Source organism: Felis catus, chromosome A1, assembly GCF_018350175.1.
Source record: "Felis catus isolate Fca126 chromosome A1, F.catus_Fca126_mat1.0, whole genome shotgun sequence".
Taxonomy (NCBI): Eukaryota; Metazoa; Chordata; class Mammalia; order Carnivora; family Felidae; genus Felis; species Felis catus.
Window position 1 is genome coordinate 76,529,561 of NC_058368.1, and position 24,802 is coordinate 76,554,362.

The 24,802-nt window shown below is 46.0% G+C and overlaps 1 long non-coding RNA gene across 1 annotated transcript; it reads left to right on the plus strand.

Moving 5' to 3' along the window:
* The first annotated feature begins 1,442 nt into the window (after positions 1-1,442).
* LOC123384003 lies at positions 1,443-8,170 on the plus strand. The gene is made up of 3 exons (XR_006594478.1): positions 1,443-2,004; positions 5,533-5,628; positions 7,696-8,170. It is a non-coding gene; the product is annotated as an uncharacterized LOC123384003 (long non-coding RNA).
* Positions 8,171-24,802: the final 16,632 nt, after the last annotated feature.

The following is a 24,802-nucleotide window of genomic DNA, read 5'->3' on the forward strand; positions in this document are numbered from 1 at the left end:
TCTCGATTTGCTACCACATTTCCTAGATACGGGTTACCCAGCAGCGTCTCTCGACTGCAACCATGAATAATGATTCCCCCTATGAATCAAGACACTCGCTTCCTCATGCTACCCATGCAGCTGAGCCCAGCCACAGCTTTTAAATGCTTTATTGTCACTATGGAGGGTGATTGGGAACATTACAAAATGTCAGAAGTGGAGAACTCTGTCTAAAAATACCTCGCCGTGAAGTTTATGGCAGCAAGGCCATTTTACCATTGGTAACAGATTTTAGGAGCACACTTGGATTTGATCGGCAATTCCGACACTTTGAGCCTGAGACAAACTATCGACCTCTCTGAAACTCAGACGCAAAAGTGGGAAAATTTTGAGTCTGCCTGTTTAAAGGCTCAGATAGGAAAATAAGAGTAATTATGCCAACCGTGCCTGCCTGTTTAAAGGCTCAAATAATGTTTGTAAAGCCTCTACTTTCAATGCCCAGCCCTCGTAAGATCTCAATAAAAGCGGGGCATACCGCCAGGCTTATTCCTTAAAAGAGCTGACTGGGGAGGGGTGGGCTTGTATTTAATTCCTGAGACAATTGTCATCTCCTGTAAAACCCTGGTCCTGGGATGCCTGGGTGGCTCAGTCAGTTAAGCGTCCAACTTCAGCTCAGGTCATGATCTCACAGTTCAGGAGTTCGAACCCCACGTTAGGCTCTCTGCTGTTGGCACGGATCCTGCTTTGGATCCTCTGTCCCCCATGTCTGTGCCCCCACTTTGCTCATTCTCTCTCTCAAAATAAATAAATAACCTTTAAAAAAAAAAACAAAAAGAACAAAAAAAACATGGTCCTAAACATCACGGATTCTAGTAGGTTCCAGTTAAAGTAGCAAGCCAACCTTATGTGGACATGTGTCAAGTAATAGCCTCCCCTCCTGAAGGAGATCGACCCTCACGTCCTGAAGAGCAGGGCTTTCTTTCGAGGGTAGAACCAGCCATCTCCTATGCCCCTCAACACTGATCCCCCGATATACCAGTCTAAACTTTCATTTTCAAAGACACAAAATCAATAGACACCCGCTAAGCTTGTAACTGAACTTACTCCTTCTAAAAGAAAACGTGAAAGGGTTGACAGGTGTCAATACGTGCTGATTGATTTTTAGGAGACATATTAAAAAATGAGGGTGCCAATTTATTTTCTCTGCTGATGACCGATAACGGTTTCGGTCGCCTTAAAACACAACCCCGTCCCTTTCAGACACCACTTTGATCGTCCAAGGTTTCTGTGCCCCTCTCTTTTTCTCTCCTTTTTTCTCCATCTAATACCTCGTTACTCGCCGATCGATAGCAGTTATGTCTTTATCATTCACGCTGAAGCCCGATTTTGTCACCACCACCTCGCCACGAGCACCACTGGAAACGCCGACGTCCACACCGGTGACTTAGCTGACAACGTCCGCTGCAGCAACTGTAAAAGCAAAGCGTGACACCAAAAGTCTTCTTTGCAAAGATACGGGACCATCTGATGCCTAGAAGTACGCAGAGTAGTGCATCAATATGACGTGTCCTGGCACTCGAAGCTCTTTCAGGGGGCATGTATTATCTTTCTCTGGGTTTCTAGCCCTAGAAATGACTTGGCACAGAGTAAATGCTCAATTAATACTCGAGGAAAGAGTAAACAAGCCATGTCTCACAAAACACGCCGAAGCGCGACAGAGACAGAAATAACTTTTTTTTTTTCTGTCCAAGGGAAATTTTTTGAAGAATGTGCAGTGGAGGAATTCGAGAGGTCCCCCCTCCCTTCATACCAGCCTAATTTCTCTGAAGAACCCCGCAGCACTAAAGCCCGTCTGTATCTCAGGTCACTAAATGAAGGGGTCTTACATACGGAGAAACCAAAAAATAACGCTGGAGAAAGGAACAGGGAACTTACGATAGCTGCTCTCTTTGGGACCATGGAAAACAACCAGTTCCGTCTTTGGCATGGCTGATAGTCATGATTCCTATTCAAGAAATTATTCAGGTAAGTGTTTTATAAATTATTTGTGCAGTGAAATGCATAGGCACTGAAGTAATATGGAATGAAGGTACAATCCTTTCCTTTGTGGAAGACAAATCGCACCGTGTTGGAAAGGTCTTATGTTGGGGGCGCCTGGGTGGCTCAGTCGGTTAAGTGTTGGACTCTTGATTTTGGCTCAGGTGATGATCTCACAGTTGGTGAGTTCGAACCCCGAATTAGGCTCTGCGCTGATAGCAAGGAGCCTGCTTGGGATTCTCTTTCCCCTCTCTCTATCCCTCTCCTGCTCACACTCTCTCATGCTCTCTCTCTCTCTCTCAAAATAAATAAATGAACATTTTTTAAAAATGTTCTTAGGTTCCAACAGTTCGAACTTGGATTGGTTTTCAGAATGACTTGGATATAATTAGATGTATTTTTTAAAAAACGTTTTATTCATTTTCGAGAGAGAGACCGAGCGTGAGGGCAGGGGCAGAGAGAGAAGGAGACACAGCATTTGACTCAGGCTCCAGGTTCTGAGCCATTAGCACAGAGCCCTACAGAGGGCTTGAACTCAGGAGCTGTGAGATCATGACCCCAGCCGAAGTTGCATGCTTAACCAACTGAGCCACCCAGGGGCCCCGGATGTACTTATATAGTGCTGTTTTAATTTGCCCCATATGCACTCACTGAGATGTCTTAGACTGGACGTCACATAAACAAATCTAGTTAAGGTTGGCTCAACTGGAGAGAAAAAGAAATCCATGATATCCCACCAGGATGGAAAACCTTTCGTCCCATGTCTTAGCCAGTTATTTTCCTGTTGCCAAATTAAACGATCCTGACAAATACGGGGCACGCAGGGGTGCCTGGGTGGCACAGTCGGTTAAGCGTCCGACTTCAGCCAGGTCACGATCTCGCGGTCTGGGAGTTCGAGCCCCGCGTCAGGCTCTGGGCTGATGGCTCAGAGCCTGGAGCCTGTTTCCGATTCTGTGTCTCCCTCTCTCTCTGCCCCTCCCCTGTTCATGCTCTGTCTCTCTCTGTCCCAAAAATAAATAAAAACGTTGAAAAAAAATTAAAACAAAACAAAACAAATACGGGGCACGCACCCACGGACAGGTAAAATTAAAATGGCGAACTCTTGTGTCTGAGATCTTCATTTTTCATAATTTCACCGGAAGAGCTAAGCATAACGTTAAGTGCTAATAATGAACAAAATTCTCCTTATTTTTATTTCCTGACACCCCACTTCCAGTTGTGGGTTTTATACATCTGTCCAACAAAAACTTGCAGACTAATCGCAAAAACATTTATAAACACAGAGAAGTTCGGCCTGTATGCGGAATATGAATTTGGAAATGTTTACCTATGCAAATATTTGGGAACTAGAATTTCATTCTTGGCAAAGAAACTGAAGGGTTTTTTGCTAAGCATGTTGCTGCAGAAAACACAGCCAGGAATGACTGCTTTTCCTCGGAAGAGGCTCCAGGAATGAGAATTATACCAGCATTTATTAATGTTGATCGAATGCTATTAAAAAAACAAATTTTAATGTTTATTTATTTTTGAGAGGGGGGACAGAGAGAGAGCACACGTGAGTGGGGAGGGGCTGAGAGAGGGAGACACAGAATCCAAAACAGGCTCCAGGCTCTGAGCTGTCAGCACAGAGCCTGACGAGGGGCTCGAACCCACGAACTGAACCTTGAGATCATGACCTGAGCGAAAGCCAGATGCTTAAGGGACTGAGCCACCCAAGTGCCCCATCAAATGCTATTTTTACGTTAAAAGGAGCTGAGGAATTTGTCTTAAACTTTGACCTAACTGTCCTTTTTTTCCTCATGTTCATAATCAAAGCTATTATTTCAGAGGTGGGTTATTCTGTCTCTCTCAATTTCACTGACGTCCATCAAGACTAAACAGCACGAAGCTGCATACTCACTTGGGTCATTAAAAAAATATACCGTGTAATTTCAGTGTTTAGTCAACAAATGAATTCAGTAAGATTCACATGGTATTTTTGAGTCTTTTTTTTTTTTTTTTTTTTTTTTTAGAAAAATAGAGCCACAACTTCAAGTCCTGTGGGCCACAGGTAGGGGTCAAGGTTGTGGCCAAGCAGGTGACTTTAGTGGTGCAGATGCAGGGGGTGGGCTCCAGTCTGAGCAGCGCGTCTGTCCCCAGATTCCCAGCAGGGGGCGGGGGGGGGGGCGGCTGGCTTCTCTGCCTTGACTGATCGTGAAATGGCTGAGGTCTTTATGTTTTATTCTCAAACACCAATTCCATGCTATCTTTGAGTGTTCAAAAAAAAAAAAATGGAAAAGTTTGCCGGTCACATATTTAATATTTACCTGTTCGTAGGTGAAAATAAATACCTGGCATTCCATCCGCAAGCTAGTTTGCTTTGGTCTCTGCTCTGGAGGAAAACTTGGAAAACAGGTTTTACCAAATCCTTAGAAGAATGTTTTGTTACACAAAGAGAGCATTGTTCCTCGGGACAAGATAGGCAATTAGGAGATAATGGATAAGTTTGTCTTTCGCGGTGAACTTAACAGAAAATAGAAATAAAGTAGAGTGATTACTGATTACAGGCGTTCTCTTACCTACCCTGGAACTTGTAAGAAAAACAGAGGAAGTTCGCTTTCCAAAGGGGCATTCAGAAAATGCTCAGTTGGTAACCCAAGCTAACGAAAACAAGGAAATGTGCAGTTAAGGCTGACTTCCAATGCCTCGCACAACACGGTGTCTTCCTAACTACTTCCCTTAGATGTCCCTTTGAGTCCATCGAGGAAGGTCAGCTTAAACTGTGAATTTCCTTATGATTAGTTTCTGTCATGACCCTGGTGTTCTCTGAGCGACTTTCTGGTTAGTACATTTAATTTCCTCTCTTTAACAACATCGTATGACCCTGAGAGGGTAAGCTACCACAACTGAGAGTCAATTATCGCCAAGTGGAGGGATTGTTCTAGTTTGAGTCCCCAAACGTGGTAGGTTTTGCTTTATGACCAGATCCCACAGGTCGCCACAAACAGGCTTTTGGGGAGGCCCCATCTTCATAAAACGTTTTTGGAATATTAGCATACAATTTATTTCCTGATGTTAATACCATTTTGTATCTAAATGCTTTTTAACTTGTGTTTTGTGGTTTCAAAAACATGATCAAGAAATCTACCTTCTAGGGCTCCTGGGTGGCCGAGTCAGTTAAGCGTCCTACTCTTGCTTTCGGCTCAGGTCACGATCTCAGGGTTGGTGGCACGGAACCCCGCTCAGGCCCTGCCCTAACCACTCGTGGCCTGCTTGGGATTCTCTCTCTCTCCCTCTCTGTCTGCTCCTCCCCCACTCGCTTGCACCGGTGCGTGCGGGCACACACACTCGCTCGCTCTCTCTCTCTCTCTCTCTCTCTCTCAAAATAAATGGATAATCGTTTAAAACAAAAAAAGGAAATCTACCTTCTGTGTAAAATTACTACCGTGATTTACAAGAACGCATCCATAGCCATCATTGGTGGGTTGAAAGGGAAGGATTCCATTGGACCTGAGAAAACGATGCTCACTTTTTCAGACTGGCCTCTCCTTTCGAAACCCTTCGCTGTGGACACTGAGCCAATCCTTGGGCGGCATCTCAAGTAGGTCACCCGATGTTCGTGATCGTTCTCAGGTAAGGAAAGTTCTGCAGTTATTCTAATATAAAAATAGTCTAATTTCAGTCACGTAAATGTCTACACCAGTGTACCTGCCGAAGTTCCGAATTTGGTTTAGAGGTGGTTTGTCTCCCCCACACCGTGGGCCTACTTGCAGGGGCCTGGGATGGAAAAGGGGTTGGCTTCTCCATCTCAACACCTTCTCCTTTTCTTGTCCTACCCTTGCCCACTAGGCTGCCTTCTGGCTCTTTCTGGGCTGGAGTGAGCCAGGGGGAGGAAGGAGAGGTAAGAAGGCAGAAAAGGTGCTGATCAGTCACTGGTATTCTCAGGACGGCTGAGTCTTCAAAGCTAACCCTTTAGGTCTCGAATATATTTGTGAGTTCTTTGGAGACCCCATTCCAAAGAAAGATCTCTGCTTCTAGTTCCCTTCATGGGATAAAAATGAATTCTCTGGCTGTTACTCAAGGTACCCCTCAGCGTCTGTGGCAACCCTCCAAGCTTTTGCTGTTGGCAGTAAGTGCTCCCTGATGGGGTCGCTGTAACAAGCTGGGTCCTTCCCCGGGGCTTACTTCTGGTCTTCTAGCTCCCAGGGTAGCTGTGGCCCCTCACAGGACCGGCTACATAATTACAGGGCCCAGTGTGAGAGGAAACTGCAGGGTCTCTTGTTCAAAAATGGAGAATTCCAAGATGGCGACAACAGAACGTTAGGCCAACTGTGAGTCCCTCTGAGTGCGGGAGGACTGCACCGGTGTCTGGCCCAGCTCCTCACTTACCTCCAGAACAATAGCACTCATACCTGCTTTCCTCAAGTCTTCAACACCACTCCACCATACTTCCCTGAGTTTCACAGCAGAAAGTGGGAGAGAAACCCTACGTCCCTGTCTTTGGCACAGAGGAGGCCAACGCCAAGTACTAACCTCCTCTGAGGAAAATGTCTTGATTTCATGAGCTTCATTCCTTGCTACCCTGGAGATGCGCTCAGTCAGGGGTTGACAAAGATCTCCTTTCCAGGGATGTGCCCTAGTGAACACCCAACAAAGTCTTCCAGTAATTGTGCCAGGTTTTTCTCTGGGCCTCCATCCTCTCCACTACCTTCAGGCTACTTGCTAGAAGATTTTTGAGGAGTGTGTGGCCAGGCCTGAACCGTCAGTACGTCACCTTCCGCTCACCAGAGGCCACGACAGGCAACGGGAGCTGTGAGTGAGGTGCTGAGGTGACTTGCTCGTCCCCCTCAGGAAGAGACCGGAAGAGCGTGACATGGTGTGCAGTCTGCTGGCTGCCATCCTGTGACCACAGAAGTGAAATCCGGAGGGAGGTGGAAAAAGGCAAAAGCCTAATTATACCCTCTGAGCCCCTACATCCAGCTAATTCTGTGATGTGGAGTTAAACGAGGCCGTGGATTGATCCCCTTCTGGCTTAAGCCAGTTCGAATTAGGTTTTCCGTAACGTACAACCCGGAGGCTTAACTGGTACATTTACCAATATTAACCTTTTATAGCTCATCAGTTCAGTTTTATTCCTAAGTAATAATTATTATGAATATGCACTTTAAACAGGGTGCCTGGGGGCGCCTGGGTGGCGCAGTCGGTTAAGCGTCCGACTTCAGCCAGGTCACGATCTCGCGGTCCGGGAGTTCGAGCCCCGCATCAGGCTCTGGGCTAACGGCTCAGAGCCTGGAGCCTGTTTCCGATTCTGTGTCTCCCTCTCTCTCTCTGCCCCTCCCCCGTTCATGCTCTGTCTCTCTCTGTCCCAAAAATAAATAAACGTTGAAAAAAAAATAAAAATAAATAAACAGGGTGCCTGGGTGGCTCAGTTGGTTAAGCATCCGACTCTTGACTTCAGGTCAGGTTATTATCTCATGGTTTGTGGGTTTGAGCCTCCATCGGGCTCTGTGCTCACGGCACGGAGCCTGCTTGGGGTTGTCTCTCTCTCCCTCTCTCTCTTTGCCCCTCCCTTGCTCGCTCGCTCTCAAAATAAATAAATAAACATTTAAAAAATAATATAAACTTTAAAGAGTGCTAAAATGCCATGTACTTTTACCACGATTTCCCATATATCTTCCAACTATTTTGTTATTTTTCAAGGGCTGGTGACCACGTTACTCCTTCATACTCGGGTAAAAAGTAACGAACATTATGGATAAAAGTACACAACCGATGACACAGGCCGCATGTGGGAAGTATAGCAGTTTGCAGATGATGGTAACAAAGTGTATAAGACGTTTTTGCACCCCTCGGAGACGTGTCCTGGGAAATACCAATGAATTAACCTGAACGGTAATCGCGATTCCTAATTGATGCTGGCAAACAAAATAGAATGTCATCACTTACATCACTTACGAAAGTTTCCATATAATCTACGTGACTTTTTTTTTTTTTTAAAGATGGTTCTCACTGTTTTTCAGGTTGTTGCTGTGGCATTAATAACACTGTCATTTTTGAAACAAGTAAAAGATAAAGGAAGAGGAAATCATTAGCAAGAACAACCCCAAGAATGTTTTAAAACTTGACCTTTCATGGGGCGCCTGGGTGGCTCGGTCGGTTAAGCGTCCGACTTCGGCTCCGGTCATGATCTCGTGGGTCATGAGTGCGAGCCCCGCGTCGGGCTCTGTGCTGACAGCTCGGAGCCTGGAGCCTGCTTCGGATTCTGTGTCTCCCTCTCTCTCTGACCCTTCCTCGTTCATGCTCTCTCTCTGTCTCAAAAATAAATATTAAAAAAAGTATTAAAAAAAAAACTTGACCTTTCTTTCATTTCCTCCCTACTCAGTGAAACTCATCTGTTAAAGGGAATCTATAATATAACTTATTCCACATTCTCTGTCCCTCAAAGACACTGCCATTTGTAAATTTTCTCCTCCCCACACGAACACTTCCCCGAACGACAGCAACGTCAAACCTCACAAGTACCATCGAGAAGCAAGAAGGAAGTTTCCTCTTGGAAGAAGACACGAGGCTTAGGTGGTCTTCTGTTCTAGAAACTCTACCACGCTCCCTGCTCACACCCACGGGTTTGCCTTCGACTCCTCCTGCTTTCAAGACAAAACTGGGGCAAGACCACAATGGTGGGGATCATATTTTAAATTCTCCGCGGCTGCATTCGTGGGCTGCACTCTCTTTGAAGTATAAAATTAATGGTTACACTGGACACCCCAAACAGGGCCCCAGAAGGTGACCGTGGCGTGCCATCGCTGCGATTTTCAAATGTGAACATTTCCAGAGGTGGGCATGTGTGCGTGCTGATAACATCTCCATCTGGGGCCTATTCCTCCTGCCAGCTATTTGCAAGCCGTCTTCTTTGAAGTCTGAGGAATCCTTGAGGGGAGATGCGGAGAAACGTTGCCAGGATAATGGGCCAGGGACACTCCTGACAAATCGCGCCAGAAACAAAAAACAAAAACCAAAAGATCCTGAGCCACCACTGTGTTGGGATTGAAATGCAGCGTCCCCCGCCACCCCACCCCCGCCAAAAAAAACCTCTAAAAGCCTCTATATATGCCCCCATCAGAAGAACGATCACCATAACAAAGATAATCATTTCGAAAGCATTTCTTGAAAGGATCCAGGGGCAAAACCTAAGTGCTATAGGCTGAGTGCGGTTTGATGGAGACAGAAAAAAAACGGGATATTTCAATGACAATGACAGGATTATCAAGTGTGCTGGGGCCTCCGGATCTCTACCTACCAGGCCCCCCTCCACAGACACAAGCTACCCAGAGGCTAGCTGGCTCATGGCTAAGTCTGAGCCCTCAGTCTCTCACCTGAAGCCCCACATCAGCTCCCCTCTGCCGGCCCAGGAGGCGACAGCTTTAGGGTGGTGTGCAAAATCTATTCAAGGTCACGCCCTGCCTCTTTCCAATCTCACCCCCGCCCCCCGCCATAGCCCTCCCCCTGCTACACATGCGCACCTCTCTACCACCACACGCTCACTCGCACACACTCACACGCACGTGCACACACTCACGCTCCCACACATCCCCCACACCCCGGCCAAGCTGAAAGTCTTGCCGATAGGGCTTTGCACGTGCTGTGGCGCCTAACTCAGGGGTCAGCAATTTTTTTTTTTTTTTTTTTTTTTTTGGTAAAGGGGCCAATGGTGAACACTTTCAGCTTTTGAAATAGAACCATAGTTGCAACTGACTCTGCCATTGGCCGTAAGGGAATGGGCATGGTTGTGTCCCAATAAAATGTGATTTACAGACACTAACATTTGAATTTCATATAATTTATATGTGTCATAAGATATAATGTTTCCATTGTCCCCTACCATCTAAATAGGTATATATATATAGGGGCACCTGGGTGGCTCAGCCGGTTGGGCATCCGACTCAGGTCATGATCTCAAAGTCAGTGAGTTCGAGCCCCATGTCAGGCTCTGTGCTGACAGCTCAGAGCCTGGAGCCTGCTTCGGGTTCTGTGTCTCCTCCTCTGTCTGCCCTTCCCATGCTCATGCTCTGTCTCTCTCTGCCAATAATAAATAAATATTTAAAAATAAAAATAACTAAATAAATATAAAAAAAAAACATTTCTAGCTCCCAGGCCACACAAAAACGGGCAGTGAGCCAGATTTGGCCCCAGGCCACAGTTGGTGAGCCCTGCTCTAGGTATATGGCCGGAGTCTACTTATGTGCCAAACTAACTCTTTCAGACAGTTCTGGAACCTTCCACACCCAGGCAAAGGGCTGCCGTGGTCATAGTAATACAGCTCTCTGAAACTGCTTTTTCAATATTTTAAATGTTCCCTACCTTTCCTCCTAGCCAGGCTCTGAGCTCTTTATAAGCAGCAAAAACTCTTAAAGCAATTTTGTTTCCCACCAAGCCCTCAACCTGTGCCAAATTAATAGTTACATAAAGCGAGGAGACTCAAATTTTCAGACTCCTTTCTCTCCTCCTGCAAAGTATTTTCTTTTCTTAATGTCTGCTTGCTTGCTTGCTTGTTTGTTTGTTTATTTATTTTGAGTGAGAGAGAGACACATACACACACGGAGTGTGAGCGGGAGAGGAGCAGAGAGAGAGGGAGACACAGAATCCGAAGCAGGCTCCAGGCACCGAGCCTAATGCGGGGCTCAAACCCAGGAACCATGAGATCATGACCTGAGCTGAAGTCGGACACATAACCGACTGAGCCACCCGGGCGCCCCTCCTCCTGCAAAATATTTCTGACGTGTCATTTGTCTGGGAATAAAAGGCACTAGGTACAGTGGGACCAGGAGACAGTCTGCCTGGGAAATCAGAGTCCTGCCAGAGCCAGCTCCCGGTTCTCTGTGGGGATAATTGCTAATATGACCTGGGTTAGGGTGTGGTGGACAGTCACCCTTCCCACAAACATTCCACTGCTCCTGGGTGTTAGGGCTGTAGCTGGGAACAGGACAAAGATACTCCTTGCCCTGAGGGACTTACAGACTGGTCAGGAAGAAAGACTGCAAAAGCCAGTCTGATGAGAAAGTCCAGAGCGCCAGGAGCGCTGAGCAGAGGAAGCCAGTCCTGCAGGGAAGGGAGAGGCTCCGGGAGGACCTTGAGGAGGTGAGGTGCACACTCAGAAAGTTGGAGTTGGCTAGGTGAAAAGAGAGGGAAGGGTGTCTAAGTAGAAGGAACAGTCTGCATGAAGGCTCAGAGGTCAGAGAACCAGAGACAGGTTGTCCAACCATCCCAGTAGGGCAGGAGACGGCCGAGGTCACCGAGGGGATGGATGGAGCCAGAGGAGAGAAGACGTGGGAGGACTGAGTCCTGAGCCCTCCAACATGAGAACGATTTATTGTCGTTGCAGAGCTAATGGATTCACTGGCTGACTCCAGTGATACAATTGTCCAAGCGATGCATCAGAACCATGTGCCCGAAACTCCTTTATGTTCTAGCAAATAATATTGCGCAGAAGTGAGAATATGGTTTTGTCATTTTGGGTTTTTTTTAAGGATTTCTTCAACTTATTTATTTTGAGAGCAACAGAGAGAGAGCCTGTGCACGCGAGCTAGGGAGGGACAGAGAGAGGGAGAGAGAGAATCCCAAGCAGTCTCTGTGCAGTCAGCGTGCAGAGCCCAACGCAGGGCTCGACCCAACAAACCCACGAGATCATGACGTGAGCCGAAACCAAGAGTCAGTGCTCACCCGACTGAGCCACCCAGGCACCCCTTGGCATTTCATACTGGCAAAAAAAATATACACATAACTATCTTCCACACAAAGTGAAAATTGCGCACACACCCACTTCATAAGGGAAATAGTGCAGAAAACACTACTCGGTAACTCCAACTCAGAGCCTAGCTGCAAAACGGGAACACGATACGCAGGGACAAAAATAAAAACTGGCCGAGTGTGGTGGGACATGGCAGTTCACTGTCTTCTCCCTGCCGGTGAGGGTTTTGGAGCCCGGAGCAGGGCTGGCGCTGTGCCTCCCCAGGCGAAGACCTTTCTGAAACTGATTTGATTTTGATGAACTCAGGAAAGCAGGGGGGCAGGAGAAGATCAAAGCTCCCCCGCCCAGCCCAGCACCAGTCCCCCTCTCTTTTCTCCAGGTCCGCACTTAACCGCACTTAACCGGCAGATCTCGCAGGAATCCCAACACACCTAACGTCAGGGAAAACGCATTTTAAAACCAATCTTTGAGCTATTGCGCTATTGCTTGCTCCAAGAAGTCAAGTCCTAGAGCAACGCCACAACAGTGAGCAGGACCCACTGCCAAAACGTGAGACTTTCAGCCCATTATCCAGAGGGCGCATCACTGCAGGACGGCAGAGAGCACAAGGGCCGCAGCCCAGATCCGTCCCCTCCGAGCTCAGCTTCCTGCCTCTCCGCCCCTGGCAAGAAAGCAGAGCTGAGGGGAAGCGCCCCCCACCCCCTCCCCTGCCCCCGGGGGGCCTGAGCTCTCCGTGCACTTAGGGAAAATTGCAGCATTTCAGCAGAAATCTCTGAGCTGCACTCAAAGATATCAAAGCAATCCGTCCTACTAGGACCCTAAACATTTTGAAGGAAGGTGGCCTTACTTTTTCTCTCCCCCTTCCTTCCTTCCTTTCTTTCTTTTTTTCTTTCTTTTTTCTTTTTTAATGACAAGCCCTTCAATTTACTGGAGCTGAAGAAGGCCCTCTCTTCCTGACAGGGTAAGCTGGCTTTCTTCCCCCCAGAGGAATGGCCTGTTGCAAGAATAAGGCCCCAGATGCTAAATTCTTGGGCTCTGCCCCTGGTTCCGGCTGTAGTGATGGCGAAGCTGTGTCTGGGAGCCTGTACGTATGCGGCATAAATATGTCAGTTCTGCCTTCACTCCATAGAAACGCCTCGATCTCTTAGCGGGGTCACATCACCATCATTACAGGGCATGTAAGCCAGGTGTGGTTTGTAAAATTAAAACAGCAACAACAAAAGGTAGTTGGGAGGAGGGTCCCCCGAGTGGTAGAAATTGCGTTCACCCTGTGAACCACCCTGTGGTTTAGACCACGTTCAGTTCAGTCGGGTCCGGGACCACTCAAACCAGTATACTCCCACCTGCCATGATCAATTTCAGAGAGTTCCATATTGTTTCACTAGGGGGAAAAATGAGCAAAACTTTCTGTTTTTCTTATACCAATGGTTATTGATTTATGAAATGAAAATGATTCATGAATGGGGGGAAATGGAATTATTTTTCCATGCTTCTGTCCTTAATATGAGATTTTAATGCTCTGTGTGCCTTCTTTCCACTTTGGACTCAGGAACAAAGGAGTAACCGGCAGATTTCACTCTGCTTCCTTATTTAAATGAAATGCAACAGTCTCAAAAAAAGTTGTTGAAATCAACTGGCGGTTAGCATGTCTTCTTGAAAATCTGTTTTTGTGTATCAACCTCATACTCTTCTCAGCCTGTTTTCTTTTGTCTTGACAAATATTATTTTCCTGGGTAAGTGACAGACACGTGTCCGGACGCATATGCACTGAGCAGAGAGGCACACACTGGGGTTTCTTTGTTCCTCAGAAGGCTGACCCGGAGCCCGGGACCCCAGAGATGGAATGGATTCTCCTGGGCTCCCTTACTCATTAACTGCAGGAAATTCCCAGGGGCTGTTCCTGAAGGTTGAGTCCAGTCTAGCTTAAAATGACTCAGGTATGTAGGAGTTCTCCAGAGTTCCGCGTCACAGACCTACCCCACCCTGCTTGCTGGAATCACAAGCCACGTTTTCTTCTCTAAGATACGCAGTAAAGCTCAAAATTTTAAAGGAACTGAATAAATTCCTAGTGAAGTCCCTTCCCACATAATTTGCAAGCAGAACTGAGACATTGACTTTATTGAATTCCTTGCACACTGAATAATTAACAGATGCTATTTTTTTTTTAACACATTTTGCACAAGTGTGGCATATGCAGCGTAAATGCTGGAAACAATTAGATCTGAAACACATAAACCACACTGGGGATCTCTATTTGTAACTTTAATCCCTTTAGTATAAAATACCCTGTTCCTGACTCTTTTCAGTATTGTATTCACCAAATCACTTGACATATAAATATCAACGACTCCTTTTGTACCTGTGTGTGTGTGCGTGTGTGTGTGTGTGTGTGTGTTGCTTTCAATATCTTCTCGTTTGTTTTTGAACAAAGAGAAATTGCCAGAGTCACAGGCACGGCCTTTAATTTTAAAGGAATTTTCTTTTCTTGCAAATCTGCTCTCGCTGTAATCCTAGAAGTACAAAAGACAGCTAAATTATCTATCCCGCGTTCTGACCAGAGCAGCGTCTAACGTTTACCTTTGATTCGGGTTAAACAGCACCCTGGCAAGAGATTTCGAGAAGATCCTTCAGAAGGTTGGTACCCAGTAGCATACGCAGCTGCTTCCTGAAGTTTAAAGGGCAGGGCTGAGGCGTAGCGCAGGGTTGCCACGAAGAACAGTAAATAACGATTATAAAATGCTTGGTAAATGCTTCTAATGTGACACATAAATGCTCTATAATAAAAGAATGTTCCAGCGAGGGACAGGGGACCCTGTGCAGGTGGAGGCGTTGGCCTTCAGATGAGTCATAACCGTGATTAGCAAAAACCTCAAGCTCCTCCGAGAGAGCGCTATTATGCCAGCTTCCCAGATTTGTTCTCTCCAAATATGGGAATGTTCTTCCTCATGTCCCCTTCCAAAGCGTGACTTCTGGTCGAGAGCACAGAGGTGCCAACACTTGCTCCCGGACACCGCGGGAGTGAGTCACGGCCGTAGAAATCACAGAGTGAAGACAGCGGATGGTCTCTTGGGTTGGGTTAGGACTGGAGGCATGGTCAACACCCCGTCTGGTTCGCCAGCTGCTCCGCGGGCCCCTTCCAAGGAGTCTCCTCCTCTGTTTATTCAGTGCTCGTTCACTTGATATTCACGTACGTATTGCTCGGTTTCGACACGAGCCCATTCTCCTGAATCTCACAAACTAGCTTCCCTTTATGACACGTGGCGTCCCTGAAACCAGGCAGGCAGACGTCCTCCAGCCCAGGAACGGCACTCTCAGGCGCTGGCATTTCATTCGAGAAACACTTCCTTTAATCAATCAGGTCAATCCCTTCTCCCTACCCAAATCACCTCTTGTTAATTTTACGCGGCCGACCTTCCGACTAAGTTTTGCTTAACGATCTGACTGTCATCCCACTGGGACAGGTGTTCAAGAAGACGTTGTTTCTGCACAGAGTTATCAGAATTCATATAGAAACCGCTGTCCTTTGTCCTGTGACATATTGCATATGCTAGTGAGGATATCGGTCATAAAATTTAAATAGTCAATGCACCCATTTCCCTAATGATGTTTATACCTCATGTTCCCTGTTTTTATTGCCTAAAATTTCTCCGTAAAAATCTGTTTATCCAGCAGGGAGTGTTTTACCCAACCTCCCCCCTGCTTGGACCAGTCTGTGGTTAAGATTCTCACGTAGGGACTGGAGAGGCGAGGAGAGCCATGAAAGAAAGGATAGAGGACATGCTTCCCTGTGAGGCAGAGTACATTTACCTTCTGGGGTCCTGTGTTTCTTTTTTTTTTTTTTTAAGTTTATTATTTTGAGAGAGAGAGAGAGAACGTATGAGCAGGGGAGAGGCAAAGAGAGAGGGAGAGAGAGAATCCGAAGCAGGCTCCAGGCTCTGAACTGTCAGCACAGAGCCCGACGCGGGGCTCAAACTCATGAACCGTGAGATCATGACCTGAGCCGAAGTAGGACACTTACTCCACCGAGCCACCCAGGCGCCCCTGGGGCCCTGTTGCAAACACATGAATGCACCACAGAGATTTCGATATGCTCCCCTTTTGACTTGTTAATTCAGCTAATATTTGTTTAGCATCTTCTATAACCCAGGCTCTGCCCTCTGCGCGGGAGGAAGTCCCCGGCAGAAATGGGACCTTTTTCTCATCAGAGACGAGCGGCACAGAATCAGGAGGACTCGTCAGGAGGTGGAGTCCCGTAAGCACCAGTCACTTTGACTTCAGTGTTTCTTGGCCAATGGTTCAACCTCTCTGAAACTTATCTTCCTAGAAGAAGGCTGGCTTCCTGCGAGATCCTGGGTAAGTCATTTAAACGCTCTGCATTTTAGTTTTCTGTCTCTAGAGCCAAGCCATTGACTTGTGAGAAAACGTTTACATGTGGACAATAGAATGTTGTTTGCCAAATGCTTTTTTTTTATACCAGGGAATCAGGCTGCATCACCGTCTCTAACACGCAACAGCTAAATCATCAACAGGCCCCAAATGCATGAAGACAGTAAAATCACAGCTTCCCCGGGCGGAGGTGTTACTTCATCATCTTGGTAGAAGCTGTAATGCTTTCTCCTAGGGTCTGTCACACTTGCATTTCCATGTGTGGGGGAGGGGGAGTTCTGAACACTCACCTACTGTCTTATTCTTACGTGTACAGCCAGGGAAGGAGCTATATTTCAATTGGCTCTAGGAGAATTAAGAAGATTAAGACCGGGGCACCCGGATGGCTCAGTCGGTTGAGAGTCTGATTCTCGGTTTCGGCTCAGGTCATGATCTCAGGGTCGTGGGTTCAAGCCCTGCCTCGGGCTCTGCGCTGACAGTGCGGAGGCTGCTTGGGATTCTCTCTTCCTCTTTCTCTCTCTCTCTGCCCCTCCCCTTTTCATGCTCTCGCTCTCTCAAAATTAAAAACAACAAAAAAAAGACTAAGACCATCGAGTACTCGGAAGAATTTATGGAAACAGAATCCCCCATTGGATTTGGGAGGATTATAGATGTCACAACGACTTTGGGGTGACAAGTGGAAACGTGCGTGTCCCAGTGCAATCCCATGTCTGGGGAGACCCTCATATGCGCATGGAGAGGCAAATCCAAGGATGCTTGCAATGGCATGACTGGGATAAAAAGGGAATAGCCCAAATCAGAATCGAACCTTCAGACGAGAAGGGGACTGTCTGGGTAAAGCGTGGTAGGCGCACACAATGCATTAGGCACGATGGTTAAACTTGATGCAGTCCGTGACTGTATGCATGTCTCATCGCAGCACGCGATGGCCATGAAGAAAGCGTCAGGCTGACCCATAAAATAGGACAGGGACACAGGAAAAGCAATCGATAGGGGGGAAAGATATTGGAAGGATTCTCACCTGACTCAAGCTGGCTGTTGTTTTGGTTCTGAAGAGGGATACAGACTGAGGAGATGGGGTCAAGGTGGTCAAAGAGGTGCTGAGGTTATGTCTACAGGATGCACTGTCTTTCTTTTCGCTCCCTTCTTCTTAAGAGAATTAATGCATACTTTCTTTTTACTTTTTGTTGCCCATCTCCTCCCCATACCAAGAAAATTAACACCTACCTTTCCTGTGTGATTTTTTTTTTAAACAATTGTTTTTATTTATTTTTGAGAGACAGAGCACAAGAAGGGGAGGGGCAGAGAGAGAGAGGGAAGCCACAGAATCAGAAGCAGGCTCCAGGCTCCGAGCTGTCAGCACAGAGCCTGACGCAGGGCTCGAACCCACGAACCGGGGGATCATGACCTGAGCCAAAGTCGGATGCTTAACCGACTGAGCCACCCGGGCGCCCTTCCTGTGTGATTTTTAAATAATATAGATAGAGGGGCACCCGGGTGGCTCAGTCGGTTAAGCATCTGACTCTTAATTTTGGCTCAAGTCCTGATCTCATGATTCGGGAGTTCGCGCCCGCGTCGGGCTCTGTGCTGACAGTACAGAGCCTGCTTGGGATTCTGTCTCTCTCTGCCCCTCCCTCTCATGCGTATGCAGGCTCTCTCTCGAAATAAATACACTTTAAAAAATTAAAAAATATAGATAGATAGCAAAAAAGACATAGGCAGCAAATAACACAAAATACTAGCAGTCTTCAATGTGGATATTTTATCCTGAATTTTTAAATTTTCTTCAAATGAGAAAAAGTGAATTCTAGAAGGAGGCTACCAGTGTTTTCATTTCTCACATTCACACAGGCACGCACACCACAGAGCCCTCCACCGTTCGTTAGCTGTGAGATTCGGAGCACATCACTTAACCTCTCAAGACCTGAGGAGTCTCCCGGGGGGGGGGGGGGAGGGGGGGAGACGGGGACGGGGAATGACACCTGACCCCACTGAGAGCCCAGGGCTGCACCAGATGGTCTCTGAGATGCTTTAGTTCTTAACACGGCCAGGTCAGCTCCGCCTGCCTCCCCGGAGACAAAAGTCACAGATCTCACTGCTCCTCCCCTACCTTCAGGTGCCACTGGACTCCTTTGCAGCCTGTCCCCTGCATCCGAGAGGGACAAGTGTAGTCCTCGTCCAAGCTGGCTCCGTGGCTCCTGCAGAGACCCCAAGGGAAGCTTTGCATGAGGACAGGGTGTGGCAGCAAGCTGGGGAGGCCTCGGGAAGTGGACAGAGACAGAGGGGAGTGAGCACCGGGGAGGGGGGGGGACCAGGGAGAGGGAAGGTTGAGGACACAGGACCAGCCTGGGGCGAGCAGAAGTGCAGACATCAGGAAGTGTCAGGGACAGGCCAGAAAAAACACAGCATTCTAGGCTGACTTTCCAGCAAGCACGTCATCTGGGTATGAACTTGACGGATGGCCCAGAAAGGACCCTGACTTCTCATGTCAGAGCAGAAGAGATAAGGACTGTCCAAAAGGCACAGCTCTCTGCTTACTGGCACGGATCCTCACAGACGCAAACAGCCACCCGCTGCGCGTGTCTCGACGCGGTGGTGTTACCCGCTCACCAGGTGAACACGAACCCATCTGGGAGGCGTCACGTGTGAAGAGGCCTACCCAGGTGCCCACGCCAGGGTTCCATGCCAACTGAGCAATTTGTTCCTCCAGGTCTCATGAACAGCTCTGGATTGTTTTCCTGGGCGGGGGCCGGGGGGAGACAGAATTATCTTTTTCCGTTGCAAGTTACCTAAATCCCCCGTTCGTACGAAAATGAAAAATTGCAATTTCTTAGAGCACCAGCCTGCCCCCACCCCACCCACACAAGCGTGTGGGTCGCAATGGCTGTTAGGTTAGGATGCATTTCTGATCACCTAGAAGGAACTATTAGCCTAAGTGAATATCCAAAGAGGTGTTTCTCAGCCGGTCCCACCAAGCTCTCTTTAGCAGCCAACAGTATGCGGATAGTACATTGTCACAGTAAGAACTAGACAGGAGTTATTTCAACAAATCCCAGGTGACTGGCCTCCAGTCAGTTTTAAGTGGGAATTCACAAACATGGGAACTTAGCTCTGTGGATGGACTTTTCTACACTGGTTTAAAATCCTTTCACCAGATGTAGGTTTCAACTACACGTAGATATACCGTGTTCATATATATAATTTTTCCCTGAGTTCTCAAATTCCATCATAAAAATGGGCAGAGTGATACAGACAGTGCTTCTCTATTCGGAATTTAATATGTAAGATAGAGGGCTTTTTTTTTTTTTTCTTTCTGGAAAAATGTGGATCCACATTGTTCCAACAGTTGGAAAATTATTCCTCTCGTGCCAAACCTATAATAGAGCAATAAAATGTTTAGCAGTTGGGTGGAGCTCCCCAGATTCCAGAAGTCTGTGAAATGCAGAGGCCCCCAAGTTTAAAAAATAAAATGTCTGTTTATTTTGTCCTTAACACATTTCTAATTTGTTTTTGCAGATTGTTCTTTATTAACAAGGGAAAGCTATTTTTGTATTGTTGCCAAGAGACTTCAGAAACCAACAGCCTGATCAAAATAATAACTTCCTGTAATGAACAGTCTTGCTGGTTCAAAGATATTTAATTCTATATTTTTTTTCTGAAAATGTAAATTAAGGGCTTTTAAGCATTAGTGACATGACAGGGTAGCTTTGGAATCTTATACTAAATCAGCCTGTCGTACTTTCATTGCTATATTGGGCAAGGTAAAGAACAATGCTTTTTGCTCTTTGGAACACTCTAGCACTTTGAAAATACTGACAGAGTTATGTATTAGTTCTAAATGCTATTTGCTTAAGGTTTCTTTAAAAATGATAGGCTAACAAAAAACTTAGCGCAAAAAGACCTGTGACACGTTGACAGCCTAACATGATTTAAATAAATCCCAAAATAAAGTTTGAAATGTAAATTCTGCTCTTTTTTTTCCCCCTAAAACTTCACATACACGAGGTAGGAAATAAGTTGCCAGTGACATAAGCTACAATATCATAAATTCATCTCTGTCAAAAGAAGCTATAAATGCGTTTCTTTTTTATGGAAATATAATTGACATATAACATTATATTAGATGTAATAGAAGATATATTTCTTGTAAGTTTCCTGCACTAAGATTGCTGGATCTTCTGATAATGCACATTGGGGCCCCTGGGTGGCTCAGTTGGCTGAATGTCCGACTTCGGCTCAGGTCATGATCCCGTGGTTCATGGGTTCGAGCCCCGCGTCGAGCTCTGTGCTGACAGCTCAGAGCCTGGTGCTTTGGATTCTGTGTCTCCCTCTCTCTCTGCCCCTCCCCCCACTCGCCCTCTGCCTCTCTCCCTCTCTCTCAAAAATAAATAAACATTTAAAAAATTTTTAATTGTACACCAATGACCTTGTAAGATATCATCTTATCCTATCATCTATTGTAAGAGTAAATTGTATCACGCTACGATTCTGGTATTTATTACACATCTCTGTAGTATTCACATGCGTTAAATTTGCGTGTTCTTCTACTCTACATCCCTCTACGTTTCTTTGAAATTTGCTCGTCAACGTCACTGAAAAGTCAGTGCTAGGAGACAGAGGAAGGGCAAATTATAGCATAGACTTTTCAATGTCAAATATGTTAAAAGGTCAGTACTTGAAAATACATAGTTTTGGGGGTAAAACAGCAACATGCAAGGATGCCAGTGAAAAAATTTTATAACCTCAGGTATCTTTAACTGGAATTACCGAAGGGTCAAAGAAAGAAACAAAGCAATACTTGTTTCTACACTGGACTATCCCTGCTCCCTGCCTCCCGTTGGTTGTGAAGTAAAAAGGAAAGTTCACCCAAATTATTTTTAAAATTACGGAAAAGTACCGTCATTAGAGCTTGAAGAAGCAATTAAATTTCTTTTTTGATCCAAGAATCCCTTTCACTCAGAAGGTCTTTATTCTATGAATTCAATGAAAATGAATCCTTGGAAACTCATACTCTTTTTTTTTTTTTATTCTTTTGTAAACTTATTTTATGAAAGCACTAACTTGATAGTCCAGATCAGGCTGTCCTCTCCAAATGTCTGTGGAGTCAGACCTGATGAGTAAATCTTCTCAACTCATTTTCTCCAAGAAAGCATTCCAGTCCCAATTCAAAAGGCCGTAGCATAACGTCCTGGCAAATCATTGCTACTTAGGCGGGTAATGAGTGCCTGTGCTCTGGCCCAGCCTGGTAAGAATAGTGCTTTCCACGCTTGCCAGTGTGGCCCTGGCTCCCGAGCCAGCAAATCTGTACAAACAAGCTACAGGCATCGTGTTTGCTCATTTTGAAGACACTAAATAATACTTGAAAGAACAAATATTAACACAGGATGGCCTTCCTTAAAAAAAGTGTTAAAATAGGCATGTAAGCCAAAAGTCATGTAAAATAAAGGAAGCATCGAAGTCAGCGGAATTGGGGACACAGGCTGTTTGAAAACCAAGTACAGTGAGTTCCCTCATTCTCATCATACACTACGATTAATTACAGATGAATTGGGAGTTTAACGTATGTGACGTATAAACAAAAACATAAAGAAGCTGGAAGACAGAATTTAGTTGTTTTTCTGACTTCTAATGCAGAGGAAGGAAACTTTCTAAGCACCAGGCTATGGTAGACATTGAAAACTTTCGATATTTTAAAGTAAACTCCAGATACAAAAAGAGATCACTAATGACATTAAAAGACAAGCCAGTGAGAGACTATATTCACAGTAAACGTACGTAAAATGGGTTAATAGCTTGAATTTATAAAGAACACTTCTCATTAAGGAGAGCACTAAGACCTCCAATGGAGAAAGAGGCTAAGTCACAAGCATGAAAGCTACAAGGCAGGAAATGCATAGGGCTGGTAAATCTATGTTAACAAAGGTTCAACTCACTAATAAGCAAATAAATGGGAATTAAATTGCAATAGACTTTTTATAGCTAGTAAATAAGCAGATTTTGGATAATAAATCTAGGTAACACTGGTGAGCATTTACTAAAATAAACGTTATGGCGTTATTGGTCTACATATTAGTAGAGTCCAAGTCAATTAATACCAGCTTGGTATGGCCTGCCCAGTCAGAAAGGATTGAGGCCACAGATGTGGAGAGGGTCCTAGAGTTCACCCTGTGCCTTGGGAAAGTCTGAGGGTTCCCGGGAAGGGACTGGATGGCCAGGGAGGAGGGACTCATATAGCAGCTATTTACGAACCAGCACATAGGTTGGCTGTACCAACGTGTGGTGACAGAAAATCGGTTCAAGTATTACTTTATTTAAATAAATGAATTGCAAAAACTAAAAAGAAAAAAAAATGATGAATTTATCCTTTGACCTAGTAATCCCAATGTTCTATCGCTCATTAAGAAAAGTTGAGGGGACGCCTGGGTGCCTCAGTCAGTGAAGCAACTGACTCTTGATATCAGCTCAGGTCATGAGATTGAGCCCCATGTCTGGCTCTGCACTGAGCGTAGAGCCTGCTTGGGATTCTCTCTCTGCCTTTTTCTCCATCCCTCCACCACTCATGCTCTCTCTCTCTCTCTCTCTCTCTCTCTCTCTCTCTCAAAATAAATAAACTTTAAAAAAAAAAAGAAAAAAGTTCAGAACAATTTATGAACAGGTATTGATCATGAAATTAATATCAACGTAACAATGATAGCTAAATGAATAACATGTTCACTATATGCCAACCATTCTAGGCGATATAGATTATCTCATTTAATACAATCGTGACACCTAGCTTTTTATCATCATCCTCATTTTATAGATGAGGAAACCGTGGTATGAAACCTAGTGTGCACAAGGTCACACAGTTACTAAGTGAAAGAACCAGAATTCAAACTTTGCCCCCCCCCCCGTCTGCATTTACTCATTAGCAATGTAGTTAAGAATGCAACTTTGTATGAATTAGCAGGCTTCGTAGCAGCTTCTTAAGCAAAAAATAATGATTAGCCTATCTAATTATATTTAGGTCACTTATATTTTCATTTGCTAATGTTATCTCCTACTCCCTAACCAGCTATTCTCCATAAGATAACCTTATACTTTAGCTGCAAATCGTCGTGTGGTGAGGATTCAAACGATCTGCCTGAAAGGACTCATTTCTCTTCATCCCCCCACAAAGTGGTAAGCGTGTTTCGATTAGAACTCATCATTAAAGCCATCGGGAACAACATTCCGCTCAAAGCAAAAGCGTAGGCATGCCTTGATTGGCCGGCCTCGCTGGGCCCCACTTGTGTTGGGCGCCTGGCCTCCCCAACCACCTGCTGCCGCTGGAGTCTGGGTTTGGAGCCAGAACCAAATCAAAAACACACTATCTCTGTCATTAGATTACATCATACAGCACAGTTCATGGTTTTACGAGACGGTAAGGTGTATCTTCACAAAAACCTTTCAGGAATGAACCATTTCTTTTTAAATCTCGGGGAAAAAAAATTATCTAAAAATAATTACTTTTTTGCCCTAAATTTTAAACCAAAGTTGCCCTCCACAATGGAAATCTTAATACCGGTTTTTCTAAACTTGTGTGATTATGGAAATTTGCAACCAACACGCCTCTTCAAGTGAATCCTACTTTATTCTTTGCCTCCTCTATGGCTGTAGCCGCTAATCACGTACAACATAAAGAGATCCCCTGTGGGGAGTGGGTTCCAGGCTTAGCTTTCTGTGTAAAAAATGCAGTTCAACAAGAGTGCCTCATCTGAAATCCCTCATGGGAATTTCCCTCATGAGCACTATCTCGTCCCGCTAATACACCCTCGAGAAGATGATACCAGAAACTCACGTCAGTCTCATTCTCCAGATTTTTACAGAAAGTTCTGCAGGCTGCTTGTGTATTTGGAGATGAAAAACCTCCGTGACACAAACTGGGCTTTTTTTTTTTCATCCTTTGAGCTGACGAGCTCTGGATTTGCTCCTGAGCAGAGCGGGAACCGTGTTTAAATGTGAAGCCAGGGAGAGAGAGCTCACCTCGCCTAATCTCTGCCTCTTCCCATCTGCCTTCACTCAGCACCACCCAGAAGGTTTCCATGCCCCAAATCAAGCACTGAAGGCCAAGGGGGCCGGCAGGTGGGCAGAGTGAGCTCAGGCCCTACACCCGGTCTGTGCTGGGGCAGGGAGTTCAAGAACCAGGCGGGTCGTGTCTCTTCCCTCGAAGGCCAGGGTTGCACAAAAGGGGATAAAGCTTAGCGATTTACTCTGTGGAGAGGCAAGGACAGTAGCCATGAGCAGAGCTGACACTTGCTGACTGTTGACAGTGCATCAAACACGCAGTGCTCCGGGTTGACTGGTCTCCCACCAACCCTGTGAGGTGGGCCATCTCATTAGGTCCCTTGACAAATGAGGCGATGTAGGCAGAAGTCGCTAGGAAACATGCTCAGATTGGAAAAGGACAGAAGCGAGGTTTAAACCCAGGCGTCCGGGGTCCAGAGCCCAGGTTCCTAACCGGTCAGGGAGTATGGGCTCTTACCAGGGAGTATCGGCTGCAGTGCCGACTGAGGAGCTCCGGCTCAGGGCGATTAAACTACATGATTCTTCAAGGGCATTCTGTTTCCTCCCAGGGAGGCTGATCGAGCCAAAAATGCCCCTGTGTGCTTGCTGCTGCAAGAAATGGCTCATAGCAACATCCTGATGCGCCTCATA